A 6,131-nucleotide genomic window follows, 5' to 3' on the forward strand; every position below is an offset into this window, starting at 1 on the left:
GTTCACACAATACAAGGCTACTTACTGTTCACACAATACAAGGCTACTTACTGGTTCACACAATACAAGGCTACTTACTGTTCACACAATACAAGGCTACTTACTGGTTCACACAATACAAGGCTACTTACTGTTCACATAATACAAGGCTACTTACTGTTCACACAATACAAGGCTACTTACTGGTTCACACAATACAAGGCTACTTACTGGTTCACACAATACAAGGCTACTTACTGTTCACACAATACAAGGCTACTTACTGGTTCACACAATACAAGGCTACTTACTGTTCACATAATACAAGGCTACTTACTGTTCACACAATACAAGGCTACTTACTGGTTCACACAATACAAGGCTACTTACTGTTCACACAATACAAGGCTACTTACTGTTCACACAATACAAGGCTACTTACTGGTTCACACAATACAAGGCTACTTACTGGTTCACACAATACAAGGCTACTTACTGTTTCACACAATACAAGGCTACTTAATGTTCACACAATACAAGGCTACTTACTGGTTCACACAATACAAGGCTACTTACTGTTTCACACAATACAAGGCTACTTAATGTTCACACAATACAAGGCTACTTACTGTTCACACAATACAAGGCTACTTACTGTTCACACAATACAAGGCTACTTAATGGTTCACACAATACAAGGCTACTTACTGGTTCACACAATACAAGGCTACTTACTGTTCACACAATACAAGGCTACTTAATGGTTCACACAATACAAGGCTACTTACTGGTTCACACAATACAAGGCTACTTACTGTTCACACAATACAAGGCTACTTACTGGTTCACACAATACAAGGCTACTTACTGGTTCACACAATACAAGGCTACTTACTGGTTCACACAATACAAGGCTACTTACTGGTTCACACAATACAAGGCTACTTACTGTTCACACAATACAAGGCTACTTACTGTTCACACAATACAAGGCTACTTACTGGTTCACACAATACAAGGCTACTTACTGGTTCACACAATACAAGGCTACTTACTGGTTCACACAATACAAGGCTACTTACTGGTTCACACAATACAAGGCTACTTACTGTTCACACAATACAATGCTACTTACTGTTTCACATAATACAAGGCTACTTACTGGTTCACACAATACAAGGCTACTTAATGGTTCACACAATACAAGGCTACTTACTGTTCACACAATACAAGGCTACTTACTGTTCACATAATACAAGGCTACTTACTGTTTCACATAATACAAGGCTACTTACTGGTTCACATAATACAATGCTACTTACTGACCAATCACCACTATACACACCTGTTCTGCAACCTGGGCTGACCAATCACCACTATACACACCTGTTCTGCAGCCTGGGCTGACCAATCACCACTATACACACCTGTTCTGCAACCTGGGCTGACCAATCACCACTATACACACCTGTTCTGCAACCTGGGCTGACCAATCACCACTATACACACCTGTTCTGCAACCTGGGCTGACCAATCACCACTATACACACCTGTTCTGCAACCTGGGCTGACCAATCACCACTATACACACCTGTTCTGCAACCTGGGCTGACCAATCACCACTATACACACCTGTTCTGCAACCTGGGCTGAATACAACAGGTGTAGACCTTACCGTGAAATGCTTACTTATAAGCCCAGTTCAAGAAATAGAGTTAAGAAAATATTAACTAAATAAAGGAAAGTAAAAAAAAAAATACAAAAAAATGCATCCAAAAGTAACACAAGAAAATGACATAACAATAACGAGGCTGAATACAGTGGGTACCGGTACCGAGTCAATGTGCGAGGGTATATACAGTGGGTACCGGTACCGAGTCAATGTGCGAGGGTATATACAGTGGGTACCGGTACCGAGTCAATGTGCGAGGGTATATACAGTGGGTACCGGTACCGAGTCAATGTGCGAGGGTATATACAGAGGGTACCGGTACCGAGTCAATGTGCGAGGGTATATACAGTGGGTACCGGTACCGAGTCAATGTGCGAGGGTATATACAGAGGGCACCGGTACCGAGTCAATGTGCGAGGGTATATACAGTGGGTACCGGTACCGAGTCAATGTGCGAGGGTATATACAGTGGGTACCGGTACCGAGTCAATGTGCGAGGCTATATACAGTGGGTACCGGTACCGAGTCAATGTGCGAGGCTATATACAGTGGGTACCGGTACCGAGTCAATGTGCGAGGGTATATACAGTGGGTACCGGTACCGAGTCAATGTGCGAGGCTATATACAGTGGGTACCGGTACCGAGTCAATGTGCGAGGGTATATACAGAGGGTACCGGTACCGAGTCAATGTGCGAGGCTATATACAGTGGGTACCGGTACCGAGTCAATGTGCGAGGCTATATACAGTGGGTACCGGTACCGAGTCAATGTGCGAGGCTATATACAGTGGGTACCGGTACCGAGTCAATGTGCGAGGGTATATACAGTGGGTACCGGTACCGAGTCAATGTGCGAGGGTATATACAGTGGGTACCGGTACCGAGTCAATGTGCGAGGGTATATACAGTGGGTACCGGTACCGAGTCAATGTGCGAGGGTATATACAGTGGGTACCGGTACCGAGTCAATGTGCGAGGGTATATACAGTGGGTACCGGTACCGAGTCAATGTGCGAGGGTATATACAGTGGGTACCGGTACCGAGTCAATGTGCGAGGCTATATACAGTGGGTACCGGTACCGAGTCAATGTGCGAGGGTATATACAGTGGGTACCGGTCCCGAGTCAATGTGCGGGGGTATATACAGAGGGCACCGGTACCGAGTCAATGTGCGAGGGTATATACAGTGAGTACCGGTCCCGAGTCAATGTGCGGGGGTATATACAGAGGGTACCGGTACCGAGTCAATGTGCGAGGGTATATACAGTGGGTACCGGTACCGAGTCAATGTGCGAGGCTATATACAGTGGGTACCGGTACCGAGTCAATGTGCGAGGGTATATACAGTGGGTACCGGTACCGAGTCAATGTGCGAGGGTATATACAGTGGGTACCGGTACCGAGTCAATGTGCGAGGGTATATACAGTGGGTACCGGTACCGAGTCAATGTGCGAGGGTATATACAGTGGGTACCGGTACCGAGTCAATGTGCGAGGGTATATACAGTGGGTACCGGTACCGAGTCAATGTGCGAGGGTATATACAGTGGGTACCGGTACCGAGTCAATGTGCGAGGGTATATACAGTGGGTACCGGTACCGAGTCAATGTGCGAGGGTATATACAGTGGGTACCGGTACCGAGTCAATGTGCGAGGGTATATACAGTGGGTACCGGTACCGAGTCAATGTGCGAGGGTATATACAGTGGGTACCGGTACCGAGTCAATGTGCGAGGGTATATACAGTGGGTACCGGTACCGAGTCAATGTGCGAGGGTATATACAGTGGGTACCGGTACCGAGTCAATGTGCGAGGGTATATACAGTGGGTACCGGTACCGAGTCAATGTGCGGGGGTATATACAGGGGGTACCGGTACCGAGTCAATGTGCGAGGCTATATACAGTGGGTACCGGTACCGAGTCAATGTGCGAGGGTATATACAGTGGGTACCGGTACCGAGTCAATGTGCGAGGGTATATACAGTGGGTACCGGTACCGAGTCAATGTGCGAGGGTATATACAGTGGGTACCGGTACCGAGTCAATGTGCGAGGGTATATACAGTGGGCACCGGTACCGAGTCAATGTGCGAGGGTATATACAGTGGGCACCGGTACCGAGTCAATGTGCGAGGGTATATACAGTGGGTACCGGTACCGAGTCAATGTGCGAGGGTATATACAGTGGGTACCGGTACCGAGTCAATGTGCGAGGGTATATACAGTGGGTACCGGTACCGAGTCAATGTGCGAGGGTATATACAGTGGGTACCGGTACCGAGTCAATGTGCGAGGGTATATACAGTGGGTACCGGTACCGAGTCAATGTGCGAGGGTATATACAGTGGGTACCGGTACCGAGTCAATGTGCGAGGGTATATACAGTGGGTACCGGTACCGAGTCAATGTGCGGGGGTATATACAGTGGGTACCGGTACCGAGTCAATGTGCGGGGGTATATACAGTGGGTACCGGTACCGAGTCAATGTGCGGGGGTATATACAGTGGGTACCGGTACCGAGTCAATGTGCGGGGGTATATACAGTGGGTACCGGTACCGAGTCAATGTGCGAGGGTATATACAGTGGGTACCGGTACCGAGTCAATGTGCGAGGGTATATACAGTGGGTACCGGTACCGAGTCAATGTGCGGGGGTATATACAGTGGGTACCGGTACCGAGTCAATGTGCGAGGGTATATACAGTGGGTACCGGTACCGAGTCAATGTGCGAGGGTATATACAGTGGGTACCGGTACCGAGTCAATGTGCGAGGGTATATACAGTGGGTACCGGTACCGAGTCAATGTGCGAGGGTATATACAGTGGGTACCGTTACCGAGTCAATGTGCGAGGCTATATACAGTGGGTACCGGTACCGAGTCAATGTGCGAGGCTATATACAGTGGGTACCGGTACCGAGTCAATGTGCGAGGGTATATACAGTGGGTACCGGTACCGAGTCAATGTGCGAGGCTATATACAGTGGGTACCGGTACCGAGTCAATGTGCGAGGCTATATACAGTGGGTACCGGTACCGAGTCAATGTGCGAGGCTATATACAGTGGGTACCGGTACCGAGTCAATGTGCGAGGGTATATACAGTGGGTACCGGTACCGAGTCAATGTGCGAGGCTATAAACAGTGGGTACCGGTACCGAGTCAATGTGCGAGGGTATATACAGTGGGTACCGGTACCGAGTCAATGTGCGAGGGTATATACAGTGGGTACCGGTACCGAGTCAATGTGCGAGGGTATAGGTTAGATGAGGTCATTTGTAAAGTGAATGTACATAGATAATAAACAGCGAGTAGCAGCAGTGTAAAAACAAATGGGGGAGGGGGTCCAATGTAAATAGTCTGGGTGGCCATTTGATTAATTGTTCAGCAGTCTTATGGCTTGGGGGGGGTAGAAGCTGTTAAGGAGCCTTTTGGTCCTAGACTTGCCGTGCACTAGCAGAGAGAACAGTCTCTGTACAAAAGGCTCCCAAACAGCTATGGTGTATTATGGTGTATTATGTATATGTAGATTGTGTGTGTATGTATCCGGGCTCCCGAGTGGCACAGCGGTCTATGGCACTGCATCTCAGTGCAAGAGGCGTCACTGCAGTCCCTGGTTTGAATCCAGGCTGCATCACATCCGGCCATGATTGGGAGTCCCACAGGGCGGTGCACAATTGGCCCAGCGTCGTCTGGGATTGGCCGTCATTGTAAATAAGAATTTGTTCTTAATAACTGACTTGCCTAGTTAAATAAAAATATGTGTGTATATGAATAGGATATAATTTTTATATAGGATGAGCCTTCACTAGAATACAGGCCATCATATATGTAGACTTGTCATTCTGCAGTAGTTATATAGGATGACCCTTCACTAGAATACAGGCCATCCTATATGTAGACTTGTCATTCTGCAGTAGTTATATAGGATGACCCTTCACTAGAATACAGGCCATCCTATATGTAGACTTGTCATTCTGCAGTAGTTATATAGGATGACCCTTCACTAGAATACAGGCCATCCTATATGTAGACTTGTCATTCTGCAGTAGTTATATAGGATGACCCTTCACTAGAATACAGGCCATCCTATATGTAGACTTGTCATTCTGCAGTAGTTATATAGGATGACCCTTCACTAGAATACAGGCCATCCTATATGTAGACTTGTCATTCTGCAGTAGTTATATAGGATGACCCTTCACTAGAATACAGACCATCCTATATGTAGACTTGTCATTCTGCAGTAGTTATATTGGATGACCCTTCACTAGAATACAGACCATCCTATATGTAGACTTGTCATTCTGATAATGGTTGTGGATTATTATTGTATACATGAATCCTCATGATTTATTCTCTCCTTTTTAGAACCACATATAAAATACCTCTAATGGAAGCAGCTGTGTGTGTGTCTCTCTAACAGCAACCTTGGGGCCAGAATTCAGTTTACAATCCTATCCTCTAACCCATCCC

Source organism: Salvelinus namaycush, chromosome 22 (assembly GCF_016432855.1).
Source record: "Salvelinus namaycush isolate Seneca chromosome 22, SaNama_1.0, whole genome shotgun sequence".
Lineage (NCBI taxonomy): Eukaryota > Metazoa > Chordata > Actinopteri > Salmoniformes > Salmonidae > Salvelinus > Salvelinus namaycush.